The sequence below is a fragment of the Sebastes fasciatus genome, chromosome 5 (assembly GCF_043250625.1).
Source record: "Sebastes fasciatus isolate fSebFas1 chromosome 5, fSebFas1.pri, whole genome shotgun sequence".
Lineage (NCBI taxonomy): Eukaryota > Metazoa > Chordata > Actinopteri > Perciformes > Sebastidae > Sebastes > Sebastes fasciatus.
Genome location: NC_133799.1, coordinates 28,899,942 through 28,926,598, shown reverse-complemented (window position 1 = coordinate 28,926,598; position 26,657 = coordinate 28,899,942). Strand labels below are relative to the sequence as shown.

The following is a 26,657-nucleotide window of genomic DNA, read 5'->3' as shown; positions in this document are numbered from 1 at the left end:
TGACCGTTTTATAAAATTAACTTTTTTTAATCATATTTGCTCCAATTCTACCAACTGCTGCTTTAAGAAATCAATAATTTGACACATAAACGGTCCGCCAGAGTCCGACATCAGAACCGCGTCATAGCAGCGGTCTGTTATACATCTATGGTCTGCTATTAAGGAATAACAGACCGTAGAACGCTGTGATTGACCAATTAGAATCGAGTATTCATACATATACATACGTATACATATTATGGATTAATGTTGTCAGGATACTGGATTTTCTAAATTCGATACTTTGAAAAATATCAAAATTCGATATCACTTTCAATACCAAGGGGAAAAACTGATTAGATTGTTATGAAAAGATAAATGATGGTGTGTGTGTGTGTGTGTCAACTCACTGTTGGAGAGAAGAGAAAGCAGAAAGTGCAGCTGGCACCTGGGTATCGATATCTGTGGAAAAGAGTATTGAAACCGTTTCAAATATTCAGTATCGATATGTATCAATACTTCGATATGTTTGAGACTATTACAGATACAGATAAACAGTAATATTCTCACACTGCTGTACTGCATTTTGATAGAAAATCTTCTTCATTTAAAGATCAGTTCAACCAAAATGAATGAAAGTTGTTGTTGATTCTATTATTTTTGAATTACATGTAGCACACGTAACCAGAGATGTGTCTCTTTCTCTCACTCCTCTGCAGCGGTTACATGTCAAAGACATTCAGAGTTTTGAGGCTCGATATCTGGCTAAACATTTTGCATTACGTCCTATACCTCACTTGACCAAGTTCTTTGTTTATTCTGCCCGCTGTATGTAATGTTTTCAGAATAATGGATCTGGACATTTGCATTAAGAGTTTTGTCCTCTGAAACTCGGAGGTGAAAACTGAGCCAAAGCAGCGGGAAACCACTGTAAAAGTTGAGCGAATAAAAAAATGCGGCGAGTCAGACCAGTGAACCGAAGGGGCGTGTGTGTGTGTGTATGTATGTGTGTGTGTGTGTGTGTGTGTGTGTGTGTGTGTGTGTGTGTGTGTGTGTGTGTGTATTCAGGGTACCGTTGTTGGGTTCTCTCTCTTTTAATCAAGCCCAACTTTAATGAACTGTCTTTGTGCATCACTTTCATTAGCACATTTACTCAATCAATACGCACTGTGTATTCAAGCAATTCAATGAAAACTATAATGTGATGGTTGGATTGGAAAGGAGTGGTGTGTTTGTTGGTGTGTGCACAGGCATTTTTGCAATTTGTGTGTTTATTTGTGTACGTGCATGTGTTTGCGTGTATATTTGCATGCATATATGTATGTCTAAGACTGTGTGTGTGTGTGCAGTATGTGTGTGTGTGTGCAGTCCTAAACCTTGCAGATGCACCAAGATGCCTCCACAATTAACTTTGTCATTCCTGTTCAGCCCGAAACCGTCAATAGCGATATCCGTCACTCAATCTCTATTCATCCTTACTTCTTACCCATCATGCAGCAGTGCGGCCGGCAGAATGCACTGATTAGCCCTCTGACCATTTAATTAATTAGGCTCGGCACTTAATTATGACAAACTGCATTACTGCGGCGGCGCGCCGGGGCTCAGGCAGGTTATGTTCGGTAACAATTTGATTTGAGTGAAAATGTGGAGCACTGATGGAGGAGGGGGGGTTTATTGAGCGGAAAGAGACATATGATGAGATTAACAATAATCAGAGCAGCGGGAATAGCCCATGACCAGCCGTGGACGGGGGGGGAGGAAGGGAGGTCGGGGAGGGTGAGTGAAGGGCTGAGATGGATCAAATTAGGTTTTTCTCTTCTCATTAGGATCTGAAGAGCAAAGTGATACTGAGGGGGAGAGTATGTGTGTTGTGTGGTCTATTGGATGAAGATTTAATATGCTCAGTGCGTCCGTATCTTTTTTGAGATAATCATCTAATCTACATTATCCCTCTTCGCCTCTTTGTCGGTATAACAGATGACAATCCAGAAGAGTTTATTCTTCTCAAAGCTCTTATTGGCCGTCCTTTAGAGCTTCAAAAGGCCTCTGTTTTTTGAGAAGAGGTCCATTTGAACCCTGTAGACACCACTACACTTCCTCCATGCAGGTGCACTGATCAACCACTGGTGCGGCAATAAGGACATGATCCTTCGCTGCACCCAAAAGCACGGCCGTTTGTTTTTTTACAATAGCACAACCAAGTAAAAATATTTCTAATGTAAATCAATTCCCAGGTGTCTGCGATGGTGGACAAGAATTTTGCCTCTGAACTAGTTGTTAGTGATATTTTTTTTATATTAACATTTAATAAAATGACCTACAAAGTGAAAACGTCGCTCATCAAAACTACTGATAATTTTGACTCAACTCACAACAGAAAGTGACAGAGCAAAATTCATTCACTTGTCTTCGTGTAGTAACAATGTGTTATGTGCTTCTATACAGCAGAAGCTTTGTGAGGACTTGTGCTAATTCTTGGACTATCTACATGCTGGTGCTAGTCAGTCACAAGACTCTTTTCACAGCCGACATTTTAACTTGTCAAAACAGGAAAAGCACAGGTGTACTGCAAGCCCCCCAGGAAGAGCGCCGAGCTGTGAAGCAAGGCTAAATCCAGAGTTATTTTCCTTCCTCCGTTCATGTGAATGAGCCCCAGACTGTGGCTGGAGCGAGGGCTGGGAGGCGGAGTTAAAGGAAACGCTACTGCACCTGCTCTATGGGCCCAATGGATGCGGAAGCTCGCCGGGATGATCAGGGTACTTTACCACTCAGCAGTTGAGCCATTTTCTCTTCATGCGCCACTAAGCGACTCTCATAGGAATGAACGGGAGCCTGCCTCCAACGCTGTATCCAGTTCTCTTACATCCATGGAGTACTGTAAATATCATTAACAATGGCTCAGTTCCAGTAAGTGTCCCAGTAAGCCATGTCAGTGACGGAGCATGCACAATACCAGAGCCCTGGAACTGGCTCACCTAAATGGAATGTAGCCATCGTTAATGGTATTAATGTCTGTCATGAAAAGGGTCTGTAGCTCTGTGAGCAAGCTAGCCTGGAAACTGTGTTCCACACAGTTTATTAAAGAGACATATTTGTACCATCGACTCGTCTCATTAATGTCTTTAGGTCATTTCTTTCTTTCTTTTTATGGAGCAATTTAATACGGAGCCCTGAGAGGGAAATTGTGTCAAAATTCACCAAAATTTAACTTGACATGAAATATTTGCGCCTATTTACTTCACTCCCCACAAGCAGATTCGCTGATCCCGGCGATTCCATTTGAATGAACTGATTTTACCGCAAAATTGTACCCATAAAAGCACACCTTATGTACGGTTGAGTCTCACAGCTATCATCAACCTCTCCATAAGACAGTACAATTGTAAGCAACCATTTATTACCAGCTATGTTATTAAATAAATAATGATAATACATTAAAATAATTAATACGAATAAAAGCTGCTTAAATGCAGTCATCTGGTGAAGGTGGAATTTCACCATTTCCAGCATCAACATCTTATATATCCAGAAATATTGGAGGAACATATATTCAAACTACCATTATGATTACTACCATTACAATCAATAATCTATTTTTTTCTCCAAAAGATCATACAAACTCGATTGCAAAAATCTGTATCTTGCATTCTTTTCATTTTTCACTTCCCCCCTTTGGCAGACTGGCCAGTCTGGATGTCTGAAGCTCAAATAATCCAGGACCAACATATTAAGTTATAGGATCATAAATATCATACTCCTTTACTCTCTTATGCGTTTCATATCCATATTTCCCTGACAAAACGTCCTGTTGTAAAGCTGTTAGAGGCTGTTTGAGGAGGGTATTTAAAGGGATGAACTCTAATAATTCAGATACACTGTGCACACTCTTACAGCAGCCCTCTGTGCTCTATATACCCTGCAGCCACACCACAATATGATAATGCCCATGTGAATAGCGAGGGGAGTGGGTATGGTAAAATGATAAATTATGATAAATAAGGCCATAGCATAGGCATGAAGGAGGGGAAATCACCAGTCTAATGCACCGTGGTGTGTGTGTGTGTGTGTGTGTGTGTGTGTGTGTGAGTGTTTGTGTGTCCTGGTGAAGCGAGCCTCCCTACATCACAGGCCAGGACCGTTGACAAAAGGAAACAGATTGGATAGAGAGTGAGGGGTGTGCCTGGAGGGAGGGAGAGATGGACAGAATGAGGGAGGAATGGAGGGAGGAGGGGGATGAAAAGTCCGTCTCCCAGACACATATATTAACCCCTGACTCCCCCCGACACCGGGAGTCTGATCCCTTCAGCTCGCCCGCCACAGATTTAGCGTAGCAGGACCTCCTAACGGGGCGACAATATTAGCTTGATGCTGCCAGAGAGCGATAACATCCACACAACATTACACCAACACTGACACAACGTCAGCCTTACAGGGAGGTGACTTTACTCGTCTTGTCAGCTGACAGTTGACTGTTTTTGTTTTGTTTTTCAATTTTGTATAGGCTAAAATAAAAAAAAGGGTCAAACCCCGCGTGCCGTGTTGTAACTAAAACCTGCTCAGCGGTCCGAGTGTAAACACCTGCCGAAGAATAGAGATATTAAACACACTCTCTGGGAGTCGCTATGGCAATCAGCAACAAATCGATCAATCCCATTGGACACGCTGATGCTCGAGCTAACGCTTCATGTCCCCATTGACCGGCTCACACCACACACACAGATCCTACAGCCCTCACTGCTTGTGTGTGTGTACGGCTACTGAACAACAGTTATTAATAAAAACACACGATTCTAACTAAATTTCAACACAATAAGCTGCATACAACCACTAACTAAGTTCTCTGATTCATTGTAAAAGTCAAAGGTGTGATTTTATTGCAATACCACAGTGTTAAATTTCTTTAACTAAAACTAGGACTAAATATGTTTGTGAACGATCTTTTTTTCCTGACTAAAACAAGACGATTATGAGAGACAGCACCGACGTCAATTAACACTAACTGTGTCTATATCAACATGCAATAGTGTTGACGAAAAAAGTTAGACAAAAATGTAATTTGAAAAATAAAAATGTTACCAAAATCTCTATTTCGGTGGCAAGAAAGAGGAGACAAAATATTATAGACTACACTGTTTTTTCTTTCAATGCAGCAGTCAACAGTCAGGAGGACTCGGGGTAACAGTTAAAGTTGAACAAAAACAACAACAGGGCTTGGGAGAAAGAAACAACGTGATATTTTGTCTGGACTAGATCGACTGAAATGTTCAATATAATCTGATGACTAAGGAAGACTAAAATGTCAATAGTTTTCATTGACTAAAAGTATACTAAAACTATGTTAAAAGTAATTATGGTTTTCTTTGACTCTGATAAGACTAAAATGCCCAGACTTTAAGTCAACTAAAACTTAATTTAAAAACAAAACTGCCCCCTCTTAGTTGATTAGTCAACTGATTGGTCGTTTTGGTCTTACTCAACTAAGATTTAAAGTGGTGCTTTTGTGTGATTCTTTGTGAAGAAACTCAGTTTTACACTACTGTTGATTAAATCAACTAATCGATTAGTCGACTAAGATTTTTTTTTGGTTGAGGCGGCCCTAAAAACTAACAATGACATTTGATACAGGACTAAAACTAAGACTAAATAAAAAAAATAGCTGACAAAATTAACACTACAATACCAAAATACACTGGCTCTAGCCAGTGATTCAAAATCAATAAGTGCCTATGATTATTTTCATCATTGATTATTAATCTTTGGGTCTATAAAATGTTATAAAATGGGCAAAAATGCTCATCAAAATTTCTAAAAGCTTAAAGGTGCTAAATGTGGGAATGGGAGCATTTCTATTGCCTCTCAATGGCTCTCAACATGGCGACAGTGAGCCGCAGCTCGCGGCTAGCGGTGCTAACAATGCTTAACAGTGCAAACAATGGTGAAAGTGCTGACAGAGCTAACAGTGTTAACCTGAGGGGGAACTGGAGGGTCGACACCGTCAGTCGGGGAGGACATTATCAGCTGTAACCGCCGCATGAGAGCTAGCCAGTGGGGCACGCTCACTTGCACCAACATGCACTAAAAGGCACACACGGCAGACATTAGACATTACTCGTAGACATTACTCCTCTATATCTTTTATCTTTAGCACCTTTAATGTGACTCTTGTGTCACACTGTCAATCTTCAAATTACAGATACAGTTGTGTAAATGTACTCATTTGCAGCTCTGAACACCCGACAGACATCACAACTGTCACTCACACAAACCGCTGTGATGGCAGCTCATACAGTATTGGTACGGTGAACTGATATGTTTGGTGCGGGTGTAATTTGTGTGGCTTCATGCGGTGAGCCCCCTCACGCCCTCCCCCCTCCCACCGTCCTCCTCACACTGTGGTTTGGTTCCCTCCCTCAGGAGCAGAGTTCAGACACATAATCCACCCTGCTAATTGGCCCCCGATGCCACTGTAGTGACTCAGGTACGCAGAAATACATACTCACACTACTGTGCACACAAAACACACACACACAGAGGTAGACGAATGATCACATACATATATATATATATACACACAAGTAGAAAAAGGCAAGAGAGTAAAAGTAGAAATTGAAGTTGCAGTTTGAAATACAACTGAAACAGTAGAATGTACTGTATGTAAATGGGATCGCTCTGTCTTTTCAAGGGATGCATATCAAACCAATACTTTTTGGTACTGACTGAAATGGGTCCACGTATCACAAACTGAGAGGTAACTAAAGTTGGCAGTAAATGTCTGGTCAAATTTGTAGTGTTGTTTATTTATTCTTAAACGAGACAGTTCCTAATTTAAATCAAAATGTTGAAAGTTTTTATCATTATCAATTCTTTTTTTTTTTTTTTAGGTTTTTATATCATTCTGTAGCTTCTCAGTGTGTTCCTTATTCATTAAAATCTGAACATTTCGGTTGAATTACGTATGTTTTAGTGTCAAAATGTTATTTTCCAAAGCCCTTCTAAAAGCTTTTTCCCACGTGACCTGACATTACTGCATGATGGCGCTGCTACATGAACAGTATATATACATCCTTATAGTCAGTGTATTAACAGATCCGAAAGTCACACAACACAAACAAACTAACCGATCAGTGCAGCGCTTGACCAGCAACTCCCGTGTTCTGCGAGGTAAAATCACTGTTTTTGTGAATGGAGTCTGGTGGCTTTGAAGACAGTGATATAATGGCTTCAGTTCCCCGTCAGAAAGGGCTGTATGATGGCAAGGTAAGCGGTGAAACTATTCTAAATATAGCATACACTGATATTGTTTTCTTTTAGGTGGCTACAATACATTTTTCTGCTGCTACCGCTTACAGCCGCTATACCTCGCCCAAAATTCGTTGTCAAATTTACAAAATAAAACTATTTTAAACACTATCACATACTGTACAGACGTTTTTTCCAACTCTTCATTGCAGCTTTCGATGTTTAATGTTATGAGTAATATACAGACATCCAAGACTCCATGTTTTTATGGTTGCAGATTTACAATAAATGGAAGTATTCTAGATGTCTTGTGCATCGCTTTATAGACATTTCCTTAAAATTCAGCATGACAGATTCAAAATCTTTTGAAAATCAGAAATTTGGATTTGGAAATAAAAGTTTGGTAAGTCTGAACAATGCCTCACTGTACAGTGTTTTAGAGGATAAAAGTATAAACTTAACTTGACTTAATAATGAATTAAGTTTTATAAAATGATTAATTTCTTGTTCCTTGTGTTTGTCCTCGATTGTCTTACTTTTTATTTAAGCCCAAGTTGAGTGGTGACTATCAAGTCATAAAAGAGAATAAAGTAACTTAACTAAATCACAAAACTATCATTATTATTATTAACAACTCAGAAGTTTTTTTAGCAACCAGGCTGCCATGAGACTGACTATATTCAGTGCAGATGATCTGTATCCTGTAATATGAATTAATCTGAATATCTCAAGTGTCTGCTCCCATATTTCGGGCTCTGCTGTTCTACATCCTGTCACCTCCTCCCCCTCCTCCCCCGATGGGTCAGCGTGCTGAGGGCAGCACTTTTAGGACGTCCTGTGAGCGCATGGGTAAACCCGGCTCTATATATATGCAAATCCCATTCATTACCCTTCCAGAGCGTAATTGACAATCTATGAGCGTTATTGATCGACATGAGGATGTCTCTATACACAGCTGACTGCGTGGACGTGTGTGTTTATCTGTTTATGTGTCTATAGAGACTTTTAATTAAGTTAAAAATAAGGGGCAAAGACCCCGAGGTCATCATAAGAAACTTACCTTTAAGACATGTGTGTGGTGTACCTGTCTATCTGTGTGTGTGTGTGTGTGTGTGTGTGTGTGTGTGTGTGCGTGCGTGTGCATGTGTGCGTGTGTGTGTGTGTGTGTGTGTGTGTGTGTGTGTGTGTGTGGTAGCATCATAGACTGTATATAAGAAGTGGACGTAGTCACCGTGACGTCACCCATTTGCGGACTGATGTTTTGAAGCCTCGAGTTGAATACATACAGAAGCAATGTAACACAAGTACAGAAAACAAAAACATCACTAACGTAACTAACAAAACAACACACCGGTCTCGAACACCGGTGTGTTTTTCATCCTTTCTTCCAGATGTCCCTTCTTCTTTCCTTATTTCTTGTATCCTTTTTCTATTCCTTCTTTCCTACTCCATTTCCTATTCTTCTCTCCTTTCTTCTGTCCTTCTCTTTTCTTATTTTGTTCCCTCTTTCTTTCTTTTTTAATCCTTACTTCCTGATGTCCTTTTTCTTGCCGAGTCATTTTTCCTCTCTTTCCATATTCCTCTCATTTTCTCCTTTCTTCTGTACTCTTTATGTTGTTCTTCCCTTTCTTCATTTTTCCATCCTTACTTCCTGATGTCCCTCATTCTTTCCTTATTAATTGTTTCCTTTTCCCTTCCTATTCTTCTCTCCTTTCTTCCGTTCTCATTTTTTTCTTCCTCTCTTTTTTCTTCCTACTTCCCTACTACCCCATGCCCTTTCTTTCCTTTTCCCTTTCTTATGCCCTCTCTTCTTCAAGTTGTTCCTCCTTTCTTCCCTTTTTCATCCTTCCTTCCCTCCCTCTCTTCCCTCCTTCTTTTCTCCTTGTTCAGCCAATCTAATGGCATGGAAATACTGCAAAACTGCATGTTTATTTTATCTTTAATTAAAAATTGAATACGGGACTTTTGCTTGCAGCTGATTGTTTTTTACATGGTTGTATTGCTGCTTTTAGTCTTTATATATCAGTGAACTATAACAGTACTATTTATAGTTTAACAATCAGTAGCTGCTGTAATCTAAACTGTGTGTAACTTGCTCTCATTGTCCTCTTCTCTTTGTTTCAGGCTGTCTGCAGTGTGCCCACAGTAGCCCGTACATATGTTAAGAGTGTGCTGTGTGAGTGTGTTTGCACATCTGTGCATTTAGCACTCATCTTGCAAACTTGCCTCCTCAGCAAGAGCAGCTTTATGTAGAACTGTATATATACGTACATGCACACAAACAAAACTGTGTGTGTGTGTGTGTGTGTGTGTGTGTGTGCGTGTGTGTGTGTGTGTGTGTGTGTGCGCGTTCCCATGTGTGTGATCACATGAGGAAGAGCAGGTGATAGGTATTTACCGGCTGACCAGTGTCTCGCTGACAGATTGAGATTGGGACGCTTTCGGCACACGGAGGATTTATGGGCGCTTTGACGCCACTTTCCTCCTAAATTACAGCCGGGCCGGGAACAATGAGATGGCCTGGGAATCAGGTCCGATGCTCTGAACCTCCCTTGGGGTTAACAGTCCCTGACTCAACCCTCTGCACTCCATTTTTACACCCCCAACCAGCAGCTCATCCTCTTCTCCAGCTCAGAGAGAAGGGGAGGAGGAGAAAACAATCCAGTGCAAGAAAATAGCTTTTTTTCCTTCTCTCAAATATCGAATTTCTTTTCCCCGCATAGAGATATAAATCAGTTTGTATACATTTATAAAGAAAGACAACAATTTCCTTTTCTCTGTGATCCAAACTATGACCAACAGAATTATATGTTTCCGTGATTATTATCATAATTTCGCCAGATTTCCATCCTGCGGCTGCCCTCACTCTGTAGAGGTCTGTTGATGTTCTCCCCCCTGCAGGGCCGGAGATGGGCCACCTACATCGATTTCACACCCAAAGCACAGATAAAGAGGAGAAAATCAGCTGGTCCACTGTCATGTGTGATTGTGTGTTCAGTGTGTGTGTGTGTGTGTGTGTGTACAACGAAACCTCTGTGAATAAAAACCGCACCGAGGTAGAGGAGGATTTAGTAGCCTGATGAAAGGTATGAAAAAGAGTGCATTTAAATTATGCACTCTTATGTAAATGGTTTGCATATGGAGTACAGACACGTGGTAATTCATTGTTCAAAGGTTAAACTGTTATGGCCAATTATATGATTTCATTTGCTTAAGTGGTATTAGCATATATATCTAGTTATATGTGTCTCTACACGAGTAGACAGACCGTATTTCTGGTTACTTATTTGATAACGAATCAAGATTAATTTAGCTTTTGTTGAAAAAAATGTCACGTACACAGGAGGTAGAGGTCTTCACGGGGTCCTCTTGGGTCATATCATTGCAGGGTAATAATGATGCTTTTTGGTGAATGGCTGCATTTATATTGCATAGCTTTCATCCAAAGTGCTTTACAATTTGCCTCTCAGTCACACAGCGAGCAAGCTACCATGCAAGGTGCCGGCCTGGCCATCGGGAGCAATTTGGGGTTCAGTGTTTTGCCCAAGGACACTTTGCCATGTGGACAGAAAGAGCCACATGTGATTAGTGGATGACCTGCTCTACCTCTGGAGGTAATACGGAGAGCATGAACTGTGAAGTGCAGGACAAATGCAGCCCATTCGCATGAAAAGGCGTATGAATGACACAATAATGCGCAAGGCATTTAGCATGCAATACGAAAGCCCTTTCTTGCATTAAGCATGTCATTTTAACCCCATGTAGGTCTAGCCTGTACTGACTGCAATGTAAACAACTTTTAACCATGAGAGACCGGTGTTTTGTTTTGTTAGTTACATTCTTGAAGTTTGTCTCACATTTTTTAGTGATGATTGTGACGGGTTTTCCATACTTATGTTACATTGTTTCCGTACGTATTTTAAGTCCAACCATGATGTTTTTCCTAAAGCCAAGTGAGAGGTTTTGTTGCCTCAACCTAACTGCGGACATTACTGTAGTTTTGATGCGTGGTGTACAAATGACACGCAAAAAGCCTAAAATGTTCTTGTAATGTCGTGCTATTTATACGCCTTCCCGTGAGACCGTTGGGGTCCGCTGTATTTTCAGCCCTGTCTCCGAAAAAATGACGTTCCCATACAACTAAACTGCATTGTCAATGACGTTTGGAAGGAAACGTATTTTGTAGCAGATTACGTTTGTCTTTTTCACATCACAAATACGTTGGTAAGTTCGCAGACGGCCGCCGCAAGTGACGTAGTATATCGAGCGACCGTTAATGAAAGTTACATAATAATAATAACGTTATTGAAAGTAAAATGTTATAATAACGAGTATAACAAGTGAGATTGTCCACAACGGGAGGGTGGGAATGGTGGTGGATGGGTCAAACAAACACCAGACTTTCCCCCAGGAGTTTCCCTTGAAACGTAATTGAGAATACATTTTAGTTGTATGGGAACGAGGGCTGTCAAGTTAAAGCAAATTTATTTAATTAATGCATTAACACAACTTGCAATTTTGGAGGTTGTACCGGGCTCATTTTTAAAGCTAGAGTGAAGATACTGGTATACGGGAAGGAGGCTAAATAACACTCCGAACTTGCGCTAAATTTTAGCGAAGAAAAACTGGCATGACCATTTTCAAAGGGGTCCCTTGACCTCTGACCTCAAGATATGTGAATGAAAATGGGTTCTATGGGTACCCACGAGTCTCCCCTTTACAGATATGCCCACTTTATGATAATCACATGCATTTTGAGGCAAGTCATAGTCAAGTCAGCACACTGACACACTGACAGCTGTTGTTGCCTGTTGGGCTGCAGTTTGCCATGTTATGATTTGAGCATATTCTTTATGCTAAATGCAGTACCTGTGAGGGTTTCTGGACAATATTTGTCATTGTTTTGTGTTGTTAATTGATTACCAATAATACATATATACATACATTTGCTTAAAGCAAGCATATTTGCCCACTCCCATGTTGATAAGAATATTAAATACTTGACAAATCTCCCTTTAAGGTACATTTTGAACAGATAATAAATTGCGATTAATTATGGACAATCATGCAATTAATTACAATTAATTATTTTAATCGATTGACAGCCCTAATGGGAACATCATTTTGTAGGAGACAGGGTTGGTATTTTTGACAAGGTCTAATTCGGACAAGTTCTGACTGTCCTCGAGTCCCTTTTGGACCTGGTCTCTTTTTAAATCAAATGTATTTGTGCACGCATTCTGGTAGTTTTTCATCAGGTCTGTTCTGATACAGGAGAGGGCAGACAGCTAGAATTACAGACAGTAGTAATGAGAGAGACTAAAAAAAACTGGACAAAGCAGAACTGAATTATATGAACAGACCATCGGCTGTCTATCCCCAACACTGTTCAACATAAACATTGATCACCAATCAAAAATATTACAAAGAGAGGGTCAGAAGGGCAGACGGAGAAATGAAATGGCCTTAAACAAAGGGTAAAAGAAGAGAAGAGATTCAGTCAAAAACTGCACGGAGAATGTGGAGGGAGAGAGATGTAGGGTAGCACAGAGGTCAGTAGTGGAAGAGTGAGCGGAGGAAGGGGCTGTGGTTGGTGTGTGTGTGTGTGCGTGTGTGTGTGTGTTTGGGGGGAAGCGGGTTGTTTATGGCGATCTTGTCACGTTTCGTCTCTCTGGGACAATCAGGAGATTAAGTGTTGAGGAGTGGCTGGGGAGCGGCTGCAGTCACATGCCATTACTCACTCCCTGCATCACAATTAGTGCAAATGGCGCATTACAGGGAAATTATCATCAATATGATATTAAGAGACGCTGGCTAAACCAATCAGGGGAAAAGTGCTTATCCGCTGGTAACCAAAGATGACTCTGAGGCGGCGGCACACGGAGGTGACACTGACATGGCCTCTGAGCCCCGAGACAGACGGCCAGAGATCAAGAATGAAAACAAACTACACAAAACCCAGAGGAAACATACCTCTGCCAGCACTGCATGATCCTCTAACAGAAGTGGTTATGAATGTTTTTCAATCTGCAGCTTGATCTAGATCTGCATCAGAATACACGTAGTGACAGACAATCATGCTGATTGGTTGATTGTGGCCATGACTGAAAGATACCTCAATCTATTCATGAACGTCATGTTTAGGTTTTGCGATGGAATGTACGAACTGAAATGGAGTCAAACTCAACCTAGTTATGGATATTTAAACCTTATTAATTGATTTTTTTGGCCACTTGGGGGCAGTATAACAAGTTGTAAAGCCAGCATTGACATATTATCAACTTCCAAAGTTTATATAGCAAACTTGGTAGCAAAGTTTGGTGCTGAGCAGGTAATATACAGTAGGTTTATCTTATCTTTACCTGACAACATTGCGGTTAAAGTGAACCAAGCTAGTAAAGGTGCGGGCCGTAAAACCAAAACAATGAGCTGAAAGATGCTGAAACACTCCATAAAGCTCAGGGGATAATTCTGAGTGCCTTTGTCATTGCAAGAGGCACCTTTACATTTTTAAAGTTTTCTTGTAGCTTAAGCGTCACCTATGGGCGCAAAGTAGACAAAGGTTTGCAAGAAGGCTCTTGATTGATGTGTGCATGTGTCATCTAAATTTGGCTGTAACTGTACGATGCATTTAAGAGTTATTGCAGTTAATACAGGCGGCAACCTCCGGGTCTGAAAAGTGAAGCCAATGCTGAAGTGCCTTAAACTTGCATTCTTTCTAATAGCCAGCAGGGGGCGACTCCTCTGGTTGCAAAAAGAAGTCAGGTTGTATAGAAGTCTATGAGAAAATGACCCTACTTCTCACTTGATTTATTACCTCAGTAAACATTGTAGACATGAGTTTATGGTCTCAATCGCTAGTTTCAAGTCTTCTTCAATACAGCATGATGTTCATTTAGTGAATTATGGTCCCATTTAGAGTCAAATAGACCATAAAGCAGGGGATGCTTTAGGGAGGTAGGGTGGGAGACCACGGTGTTGTCCGGTCTGAGAGATGGCTGTATTTTTTGTCTTAGAACTTTAACCCTTTCACAGTGTGTTTTCATTTCATAAAAGTTAATTGTAACATTTTGGTCACCTAAAAATGTCTTATTCAGCGTTCGGTTGTACGTAACTCCACCCTCTCGTGTCACTTCATGGTTGCAAAAAAACAAGATGGCGATGGCCTAAATGCCAAACTCGAGGCTTCAAAACGGCAGTCCACAAACCGATGGGTGACGTCACGGTGACTATGTCCACTTCTAATATACAAATATTTTCCATGCAAAATTTGGTGTGGTGGAAAGTTTTTGTTTTTTTTCATTGTAAGTCAGGATCTGAAAAAGGTGTAATCAATAATTTTGTACTGTCTCCATCCTGATAAAGACTTATTTTAAACCATTAATATGGCTCACTTAAAAGCTTCTAATATACATTTTCTGCTTTCTCTCTCCAAGAGTGACATTTCTTTTGATGGCGAATACATTTGCGTTCCTCTTTGAGGTGTTCAGAAGCGATGTGTTTATCAGTAACAAATCAATCTGACTGTGTTACACGGCTCTCATTAACAGCAGCCCGGGGCAGATTTCCCAGTTAGACTTGTGTCGAGGAGCCTCCCGTGACGTTTCCCTTCAGTTCAGGACATCATCTCACACTTTCTGATGAAATAGTGCTGCAACCAGGGATTATCTTCAATCTTCAAAATTAACCTCTGCATTTCCTTTTTCAGTCATGTAAAAAATAGGCGTAGTGACTAAGACTAAGACGTCAGTCATGGTGGTGACAAAAGTAGTGTCAAGATAACTGTCAGGTTTATTTATATGACGAAATGTACAGCAACTCCACACCCGTCAGTCAGGGTAAAAATAAAACCTGCGATCAGGCTGGGCCCAGATGAATGATGATGGAATTTAAAAGAGGCCAATATAGAGACAAGATGGTTAAAATTAAACGTGAGTGCAGGATATCTCACTGTTTTCTGTTTCCTGATAAGTGAAGAATAAAATGCTTGCTTTGCTTTTTTAGGTGAATCACCTCCGGTCACCTCACAGAATAAGAGAGACGACTGCAAATCCTCTAGTTCTAATATCAGCTGTAATTCTCCACTCCTGTGCTCATTCCCCCTCACTTCTCCTCCCTCCACTCCGTCCCTCTCTCCTTCATTACTTCTCCATATGTATATAGCCGCACATTATTATTTCCCTGCCTTATTTTGCTGACACAACACTAGCCAAATGAAGTGAGATATACGGCCGGGCTTATTGGTGGAGATGGCCAATCCCCTCTGGCCAAAACCATTAACAAAATGGACCACACTTTGTCTCCTGGCGGGTTTCAAATTGTCGTGTGTTGAGGAGGAGGAGGCTATTTTTAGAGCTTAATCACATGTAGGAAATAACAAACAACAAATCAACTCAACTTTCAGCTGTCCGCAGATTTCTGCTAAGGTAGTCTGTGAAAATAAATACAACTGAACGCTGAACACTGGATCCCAAATGTAGCTCGTAATGTGCAGCTGTGACAGCTTTTTTCCAATATAACTAACAGAACTGGTGATTCATTACAGTGTTGGTATATCTGGGTCTGAATGACAAGAAGAGAAAATGAGAAAAAACTATTTACCTACTGATGGGACGGCATTATAATGCCTGGTATGATTTGTGTAGCCTTTAGATTTTGTATTTTTCCATGTGAAGTTATGCTTTTGGTTTCAATTCCTGTTTGTTTAGCAGGATACATGATTGATACATCATATTTCTCATTTCATCCTGCTTTTCCCTACGAATGTCCAGCAACACGTGGCGCACGTGTCAATTTACGCTCCAGTCTTAATAATAATAAACTTCCATCTTCAACAAACTACTTACAGTAGGTTTAGGAAAAGATCCACATGGTTAGGTTTAGGCAAAGAAACTACTTAGTTATGTTGAGGCAACAAAACTACTTAGGTTTAGGAAAAGATCGTGGTTTGAGTTAAAATAACACCGGAAGTGGCGTAACTTAAGTATGGAATTTAGGTGACAAAAACTACTTAGCTAGATTTAGGAAAAGATAATGGTTTGGGTTAAAATAACTCCAGAAGTGGCGTAACCTAAAGGTCCAGTGTGTAGGATCTGGCGGTATCTAGAGGTGAGGTTGCAGATTACAACCAACAGAATCGGACAAAATTCTGTAAACAAACAGGAGGAAAGTTACAAATGTCATGTGGCCCATAAATCCATAGGAAGCGATCTGCAAATGCGAAATAGATGCAAAAATGTGTAGATATCACTTTACATGTAAACCTTAAAATACGTATTTACAGAGTAAGTTATGCGTATTTGCAAATCGCCCTTTATTTTTGTGAATGTGACTTTACACAACACAAATACAAAAATACATGTTTGTGGATAGTGAAATATTTGCAGATCATGGTACACATTTGTGGAATGTCTTCTGTGGGTTACAACTAATAAAGTCCAATAAAAACGTCCATATCCCGTGTGCCATTGAGCATGTTGGAGAGCTACGGTGTCTGACGTGAAAAACGTGAACGGCCCTCTCTAGAGCCAGTTGTTGTAAGAGTAAGGGTCATTTGGAGTAGAGCCAGTGCTTAGAGTGTGCGTGTACATGGGAAGTGAACGGTGAAGCAAGAGAGAGAGAGAGCGGCGGCAACAGGAGCGAGTAACGATATTATCTCCGACAGGAAAAGTTTTGCTTTGGTTTGGTTTGGTTTGTCCATTCTGGGCTACTGTTGAAACATGGCGGTGCAACATGGTGGACTCCATGGAGAGGGAACCCGCTCCCTATGTAGATATGAACGGCTCATTCTAAGGTAACAAAAACACAACGATTTGTTATTATCAGGTGATTATACACTAAAGAAAACATACTTATTAATATTATATTCCATTTCTGCCAATAGATCCCGCTAAATGTTACACACTGTTCCTTTAAGTATGGAAGTTAGGTGACGAGTAAATCAACTTTCAGCCCACCAATCTTGATAACTACCAGTTAGCTAACAGGACAATAAGTTAGCACCGCTTATTCAAGGGACGGATTTGTACCATTGACTCCAGCCTTACTTCTAACTGCAGACCATGCTATCTTGTAGAGCAGGGTTTCATAAAACTGGATGTTGTGACACAGCTAATATGATCATCTTCCACTTTGGACTCAAAGTTCCCTCAAAGATCAGCACGGTCAAGATTGTTTTCTGTTGGTCAGTGGTGCAAATGTTATGTCAATGTTTACCAAAGCTGAACTACGCTAAAGGTCTCCAAGGATATACATTCACCTTTATTCACTGAAGGATTCCATTGAAAAGAACTGATTTCTGTCCTAAATTTTGCTGTTGACTATAATCCATTTTTGTCTAAGATCCAACATTTAAAATCTTTTGCACCTTTAATAAAAAAAACAACCTGGAAATTTCATTCAACACCCAATTTGGTACATGCATAGACTGTACATAAGAGGGTGGACGTAGTCACTGTGACATCACTCATTGGTTTGTGGACTGACGTTTTGAAGACTCGAGTCTGGCATTTTGTTTTTTGGTCCGTCTCCATCTTGGTTATTTGCAACCAGAAGTGACACGAGAGGGTGAAGCTAATTAAGACGTTTTCAGGCAACCAAAAAGGTTAAATTAACTTTCATGAACTGAAAACACACTGTGAAAGTGTTAAAGTTCTAAGACGAAAAAACAGACAATTCCCAGACCGGACAACGCCGTGGTAGCGACCTGTCAATCACAAGGTAGCCACGCCCTAAAGCATCCCCTGCTTTATGGTCTATTTGACTCTAAATGGGACCATAATTTACTAAATGAGCATCATTCTGTATTGAAGAAGACTTGAAACTAGCAATTGAGACCATAAACTCATGTTTACAATGTTTACTGAGGTAATAAATCAAGTGAGAAGTAGGCTCATTTTCTCATAGACTTCTATACAATCAGACTTCTTTTTACAACCAGAGGAGTCGCCCCCTGCTGGCTATGAGAAAGAATGCAAGTTTAAGGCACTTCCGCATTGGCTTCACTTTTCAGACCCCGGAGTTGCCCACTGGGTACATGACATCATTTAATTAACTTGAAAAAATTATCAATTAGTTATTTGATATTCAATGTTGTTTTGTCTGTAATTTGGCTGCAACTACCATGACTCATGTGATTGTGGCATTTCACCTTTAGGCACCATAGTGACATGACTCACTTGAAAGTTTGCAGAGTTCCTCCTCGTGCAGAACCCTAATATTCCCACAGCATTTAGGTATTGTGCAACAATTACAACCACTATCAGCCAGTAAACACTATTGTCTATCACTGTGTATATTTTGATGCAGTTCTGGAGTCAGATAAAAAAAAACTCTAAACATTTTCTATTATTAAAATGACACATTGAGAGGACTGTGCAGCCTTGGTGGAGGTATGTGCTCTCTGAGGGCTTTCTAGCTTGGAATTAGAGTTTACTGTGAGTGTGTGTGTGTGTGTGTGTGTTTGTGTGTGTGTGTGTGTGCAGGCAGGTACAGTATAAACAGTGTGGGCATGTGTGTGTGTGTGTGAGAGAGAGGGAGAGAGAGAGAGAGGGAGGACGAGAGACAGCCAGCGTGGGTCTAGGTGTGGTGCGGCTGGCCCGGCTCATTTCACAGCTGTATAGAGATTAGGTGGTGGAGTGCGGTGGGGTAAGCTGTCTCTTTTATCTCATTCAAACATGTTGCTAATTCAGCAGAGAGCGGCTGCCGCGGGAGCCTGTGCCACTAAGCGCTGTATCATTCTCCCTGCCGTGAATAAACTGCTAGTCCTAATCCCCAATCAGCCGCCGTGACACGGATTATCACCCGCAACAAGCACAGCGACCCAGTAGAGACCCAGCAAGAAGGAGAGGAAGGTAGGAGGTAGAGGAGGGAAGAGAGGAGACAAGCGGAGAGGAAGAAGGAAAGGAGATGAGGGCTAGGAAGGAAGAGTGGAAGAGAGGATGCAAACAAGGGAATGAGAGAAGGAAAAGATAGGAAGAAGGAGAGGAGAGCAGACAAGAGAGTGAGAAGGGAAAAGTAAAGGAGAGGATGGGAGGAGAGAGGAGAGGGGGGAGATGGGAAGAAGAAGAGGAGAGGATGAATAGACAGAGGGGGGGAAATGGAGAGGACACAAGAGGAGAGGAGAGGAAGATGGAGTAGATAGGAAGGAGAAGTTGAGGAGGGAAATGACGAGTGGAGCAAATATAGGAAATAATGAGAAGAAGAAGAAGAGGAGAGGAGAAGAGAAGGTGAAAGGATGAAAAGCAGTAGAGAAGAGGAGACATGACGAAGGATTGAGAGACAGGGGAAGTGAGGAGAGGAAGAAAGACAGGAGTCAGAAGAGAAAAGAAGACTAAAAGGAGAGGAGAGGAAAGGAGAAAAGGAGAGAAGAGAAGAGAGTTGAGAAACAAGGAAAGGAGGCTGAGAGAAGAGGGTGGAGGGAAGGTGAGGAGAGGAGAAAAGAAATCTAGAGAGAATGAGAGAAAGAGAAGAAGAGATGAAAGAAGAGAGGAAAGAAGAGAGGAGAGGAGAGGAGAGATGATGTGAGGTGAGGAAGATAGATAAAAAGGATAGGAGAGAAAACAAAAATATTAAAGGCAGGGATAAGGAAAGGAGATGAAACACAGGACGAGAAGAAGAGGAAGGACAGGTGAGAGGACTGAAGGAGGAGACAAGAGGGTAGGAAGAGGAGAGATTAAAAGGGAGGGGAGAGACAACAAAAATATGAGGACAGTAAAGGAGAAGGAAAGGAGAAGGGAGGAGGAAAGGAGAAGGAGAAGGGAGGCAAGGAAGAACGAAAGGAAAAGGGGAAAGGAAAGTAGAGAAGAGGATGGAGAGAAGGTGAGGAGAGGAGAAAGGAAGAAAGAGAGAAGGAGAGGAGGCATGATAAAGGAGAGAAGAGAAGAAGAGAGGAAAGAAGAGAAAACAAAAGTAGAGAAGAGGAAAAAGGAGAGTAGGATGAAAGAAGGAGTGGAGAGAAGGACAGGAGAGAAAACAAAAGAGATGAGAGGATGGAAAGAAGGCAAGAAGAGGATGAGGAGAAAAGGAAGGACAGGTAAGAGGAGGGAAGGAGAGGAGACAAGAGGGTAGGAAGAGAAAAGATGAAAAAGGGAGGAGACAACAAAAATATGAGGAGAGTAGAGGGGAAGAGAAGTGATAAGGGGAGGAAGAAAATAGGAAAACGAGGTGTGGAGAAGAGAGCAGAGGATGGGAGGAGAGAAGAGAAGAAGAGACAAAAAAGGAGAGGAGAGGCAATGAGAGAAGGGGAGGAAGAGAAGAGAGGAAAGGAAGAACAAAAGGAGAGCAATGAAGAGGGTGGAGAGGAGGTGGGGAAGTGTGGAGAGGAGAAAAGGAGGAAGAGCGAAGGAGAAGAGACATGATAAAGGAGAGAAGAGGAAAACAGAGGAAAGAAGGAAGGAGACAAAGGAGGAGAGGAAAAAGGAGAGTAGAGAGAAGGAAGGAGATGAAGAGAGGAGATTAACAGGTAGGAATAAGGAAAAGAGACAAAACAAAAGAGGAGAGGACGAGGACAAGTGGAAGGGCAGGTGAGCGGAGGGGACGAGAGGAGACAGGAGTGTAGGAAGAGGAGAGATGAAAAGGAGAGGAGGGACAACAACAATACGAGGAGAGTAGAGGGCAGGAGAAGTGATGAGGAGAGGAAGAAAAGAGGAGAAAGGTGACGAGAGGAGATGCAAGAAAGAACGAAAGACAGAAGGAAAGGAGAGCAGAGAAGAGGGTGGAGAGAAGGTGAGGAGAGGATAAAGGAGGGAAGAAAGAAGGAGAGGAGGCATGATAACGGAGAGAAGAGGCGAAGAGAGGAAAGAAGGAGGGAGGAAAGAAAACAAAAGTAGAGGAGAGGAAAAAGGAGAGTAGAGAGAAGGCAGGAGATGAAGAGAGGATATTAACAGGTAGGAATAATGAAAGGAGACAAAACAAAACAGACAAGAGGAGGGAAAGAAGGTGAGGGGAGGAAGAGGAGAAGAGGAAGGACAGGTGAGAGAAGGGGAGGAGATGAGGAGAGGAAGAAAAGAGGAGAACGAGGTGAGATAAAAAAAAAGAAGAGAGAAGGAGAATGGAAAGGAAATGAGACGGAGAGGGAGAGGAGTAAAAGTGGAGGACTGACCAATGACACCACTGACAATTTTTCCGAACTTTCCTCAAAGAGAAGGCACCTGAACGCCTCATGATGCATCGCCATGGTTTCCGTTTGTGTGTTTTTGACGTCCCTGTTGTCTTTGCCGCGTGGCTGGTGTTCCTGCATGTGTGTGTGTTTAGCTGCAGATTGAATCCTGCCCACAGGGCTGCAGTACGTACTCGTGGGACACGGAGGTTCAAACAAGACCCCGGAGAGAACAGGCCCTTTTTACATCTGCTAACAGCTCTCCCTCCAACGCACCGCCTCGCTCCCTCCGTGTGTGTTTACTCCTGAGCTAATTGAGATCTAATTGCTGTAACACGGTGTAAAGCCCAAGCCCAAGCCGTCACCGGGGAAATATCGCTAACAGCCAGCTCCACCCGCAGGGGATTGTGGGTAGCAGAGATGTCAGAGCTACTTAGTCTCAAAACAGAGCCTATATGAAAACAAACTTTGCAGATTCAATAAACCACCACACAGATAAAACACGCCACAACCATGACGAAGTTAAACTGCACTGAAAACAAAAAACTGCCATCTGCAAATCTCCTCCAAACTTAATGTCCTGTGAAATCTGTCCATCTCCTCACATAGTTGACCGCAAACTATTTTTTTTCCCCCCATCACTTTATGACGTTGTCATCTTGATGAGTGGCGATGTCTCAATAAAGCAAAGCAGCAGATTCCAATCAGGTATTGAAATAAGCCGAGCTAAGTGCTTCTGTTTGCCTCAGAGGCGGATGTTGCCCCCGAAGAGAGAGACGATCATCAATGGCATGAAAAAGAGATGAGGTATTGATATAGTTATGAAACCAATGTTTCAAAACATGCCACATCATCAGCATAGCAAGATGAGATATTAAATATACATCTTCCTTTCACGGTGATTATAGAATTACAACTCGGAGAGACAGAGATGCAACTAAAACCATTTAATGATCCTCAGGAGGTTTTCTTTTCCTCGTAGTATATTTATACAGCAGTCTGCTATAGAATTGAGGTTAAAGGACAATTAAATAGATTGTGCATGTTTGCAAACTAAGTAGTGTATAAATCTATCTCACAGCTATTTGACAAATAATGGTGTTATGTTTTGGAGATCTTAATCTTAATTTCGGTTCCAGAAGGACATAGATAGCTAGAAGACTCTAGCTCAACTTCAAGCTTTAAGATGTTTTTTTTTTCTTATGTGCTTTTCTGCATTTTTACATACATAACTAGATTGATCAGCAAAAGGCCCCTGGGCAAAAAAAAGTTGCTAGGCCCATATGAATATGAATATGTGTACAGTTTTTCTGTGCTGGAATACTCCCTAATACCAGATTTAAAGCCATTTCCCGCCAAGCACAGATTTCCGTCCAAAGAATTTGCACAGAAATTTATAAAATTGTTTTGATTTTGTGGGTTCTTATGAACGCTTTCACAACCCTGCGACAAGTGGGCTGTTTTCGGTCTAATGGGACATTATTTGGTTAGTTTCAAATTAACAATGGACCGTCCTCTTGTCAACACCCAATAATGTAATAATGTAACTAGAATGGCACTCAGAGAGCGGAGACCTTCGCTAAGCTGCCCGAGTACGATTGCCCCCCCTCTCCGTGCAGCTTGCGCCATCATCCACGTGTATTTTTGTTTATGTTGAGATCACCTAAACCGTCGTCGTTACTCTTTCCAACAATCACTACATGTGCTTTGGTCGAACTCAACTGTAATTTCACCGAGTTTAATGTGAAAAAAACGCTGAATCTACAGATGTCCCCTCCCACCCTCCACCTCCCGCTCTCTCTCTGTCCATCTCTCTGCAGGCAGAAGGAAAGAGGCAGGGTGATGCGCCATCAGTTTCACTGCGCATGTCTTAAAGCCTGTGGTGTTAATGCACAGGCTGAGTGGAGTTACAAAAAAAAAAATCCCGAAGCCGGATCAAGAAATGGATCGCCACCAAAATCTAATGGATTGTTCATTGTGCCACACAATGAATTTGGCCTCATTGAAAAAAATAGAACAGGGCAACCTGGAGACTTTGCACTGGAACCGGTGTGCATAGTTGCCTTTCCCCCACCAAAGTTTTGCATCGCACTGAGAAATTAACCTTAATGTGTTGTAATTTCATTACACTCCTTAATTTAGGAATATGTAAGCACAAAATTAAAATAATGAAAGTCTTAAAAATATATTTTGACACAAGTACCCTCTTCAAGATTAGTAAACATATTTAAGACCCACCTTAAGGCCTTTATCATGTCAGTTGATATTGCTTTGGTCTAGTTGACACAGTGAATCTGGAGCTTTCAAGGCACCTGGAGTTCTAGTGTAGTTCGCCTGGTGGCTAATCAGACTTCATTTCTACTGTGCTTTAGTTTGTATTATCTGTTGTTTCACTATGCAAGTGTAGTAAGTCACAAACGTTTGACAAAAAACATCACTCAACAGTCATGATGTGACCTATAAGCAGCTGAGCCATTTCTATGTCAACTGTGCAAATTCCATCAGCTGAGGAAGACCATGAAATGCAGTTGAAAGCTCTGGATAAAGCCAGTGAGTGGACCTTGAAAAGAAGCCAGTGTCTTCTTGGAACTGCAGGATTTTTGTTTTTAATTTGCACAAAGTATACTTGATTAGTATGACTATTTGCAGTTTAGGGGGATTCAACTGGCAAAACAGTGGTAAGCTCATTTAGTTATGGTTCTTAAACGATTAGCTAGGGATGGAAAATGAAATTATGCATGTTAAAGACTACAATAACGATGCTTCACTATCCTAACAAGCGTGTATCACCTGCCCCGCCCTCCCCACCGCCTCGTGATTGATCTATAAAACCAACCAGTTACCACTGTCAAAGCAGATAAATCAACCAATCACATGCATGGATGTGTTTAATCACACATTAGTCTAATGCATATCTCCTGCTGTTTGGGGAGCTGCTTTTACTGCTCACACACACACACACACTGAAACAACAGCCCAGCAGAGCAATCTTCCGCCCCATCAGTGCGTTAACTTTCTAATTTACTGTGTTCTTGAAGTGGAGGAGATAGTGAATGAACGTCCTGAGGAGGAGCCGGTCCCTCACACAGCGGGGGCTGGGAGGCCCCCCGCAGCCCCGACACACACTCAGACAGGCTGAGTGTCTCTGTGATACTCACTCCGTCTACACGGCGGGTGTCACCGCGATGAGATTATTATGTGTGTGTGTGTGTGTGTGTGTGTGTGTGTGTGTGTGTGTGTGTGTGTGTTTGCATGCAGAAGCTTGTGTTACGGAACTATCAGTCCAGCATGAAACACATTCAAGCTAGAATCAATTTGCTTACTTGCTTACATATGAGGTGTCTCAAGACACCACACTGTTGCATTATCGAACAGTGTTACTTTACTTAAATGTAATGGCATTTTCAATAATAACATAACTTACATTTATCACGTTTCTTGAAGGGAATCCTAATAAAATGTAACGTTAATATCTCTGATGACTGGTGGCTTTTGCCAGTCATGGTGGCCCTTGCCGCATAGTAAACCCCGCCTCCAGGATGAAGACTACAATAGGTGCATGTAGAATACTTACTATCTTTGTATCATGATTGATCTTCCACATGTTGTTTATTTCACACATATGTGTTTCCTTGTGTATTCCTATCAAATGATGTGTTTTCTGTGACGTTACTGTGCGTGAAGTTGCAGGACTGTTTTCCTCCACCTGATGATAATACTGAATCCGTGATCAGGATTGTTTGCTTCATTGTTGACATATATACCCGGTGCTTGTTGTTATAATTGTTGTGCTGACGTTATCCGGTAAGCGCAAAGTTTCTCATTCATATGCTTTATTCACAGGTGTGTAAATTGACCTGGATGTGAAGCGTCCGTAGCACAAAATGCCGCCACTGCTGCTTGCATATAGGGGAAACACTGCAGGTAGCCTATTCTACTGTGTATCATACCTGGATTCATTTTACGACACAGTGTTCTTTTTTAAAAATTACCACCACAAAGATGGGAGTCATGTAACTCATGTAGACTGCAGTGAAAGTTCCTCTGAGTACGAGCAATCTGTGAGCATATACTGGGTGATAAAAGGTTGAAAACTTTCTTTACAGCCACACTTGCAGATTTTGAGCATGCATGTTCCCAACATGAGGGCACTTATTAGCAATTTTTGGCTGACAATCTTCAGAAGGACACATGGTGATACCACGCTCATAAACCATGCTAGTCACTGCAGTTACCCTTCGAATAGTTCATGTCAACATCTAGGTGGTAGTCATGACTGGGAATTTCATTTTTTTTCTCTGAATGGTCCAATACTATTTACCCTATTAGATAAATAATAATAGGCTACAAATGTTGTTGAATTAAATAAATGATGACAACAACACTTAACATTAACTTACCTTGACAGCAGCCTAATTTGTGCATTTCAGTTGCGTTGATGGAGTTATTAGGCACAGGTAGCCATAATGATGATCGATGTCTTCCACTGAAACACAGTTTAAACATTACAAACGTCCATGTTCCTAGAAAGGAAGATGAGACAGTAATATTGATATTTATAGTTTATGAACTTACCTTTGGAGTACTGTTATAGAAGCTCTGGTTTACACTGTAGGACTGCAGCCTTTTACTGGCAAACGTAGCCCCATGTAATCTATGGAAAACAGTCAGAGAAAAGAAACTTTTCACATACACAATGCTTTTTGCCAGCTGATATTTAAACATGCCCCACCAGCCCATGGGTGAGTTATGATGTAGCTATAAAGACTCACAGGTTAAATAAAAAAAAAATATATAAAATATTTGTTTTACAAGAAGAAAAAAATTGGAATTTTGATATAAACACAATTCAAATGCCTTTTCTGTATATTTAGCTTTTCAGCTAACTTTTACAGCTAGGCTTAGTTACCTAAGGATCTAGCTAATGTTGAAAACTTGATGGCTAGATTCTGGCAAAACAATTAGCATAGTTTTTGTTTTACTTCTCACAGTTTCTGCTCTCATTAACCTCATTTCCAGAGATAATACCAGTTGATTTCCGCCCAATTGTGCTATTTTTGACAAAGTTGGGCTGGGAAAATAAGCTGGTAGATGAAATTTGGGCTGCTTTGACAACATTTTGTGGGGTTTTGAAGAACGATATTACCAAACGTTGTCAAAGTTGTCATTTTATGGTCAAAAACACAGACACAAAATTCAACAAACTTTGTTGCGTCCACTCATATTATTGACTCATTTAATTTGAGGAATATTTTATAGACATGAGTTGTATTCAATCGTCCTCGAGGATAATGGAGGATACTTACCTTGACGTCAACTGACCTTCAACAATCAGGACGCC

General features: G+C 41.2%; 1 long non-coding RNA gene across 1 annotated transcript in view; it reads right to left on the bottom strand.

The window, feature by feature from the left end:
• Positions 1-26,123, bottom strand: part of LOC141768613 (uncharacterized) — a 34,862-nt gene extending 8,739 nt beyond the window's left edge. The window contains exons 1-3 of the long non-coding RNA XR_012594118.1: positions 25,892-26,123; positions 25,717-25,802; positions 390-441 (exon numbers count right to left, since the gene is read on the bottom strand). This is a non-coding gene — a long non-coding RNA (uncharacterized LOC141768613). The remainder of the gene's footprint in view (positions 1-389; positions 442-25,716; positions 25,803-25,891) is intronic.
• Positions 26,124-26,657: the final 534 nt, after the last annotated feature.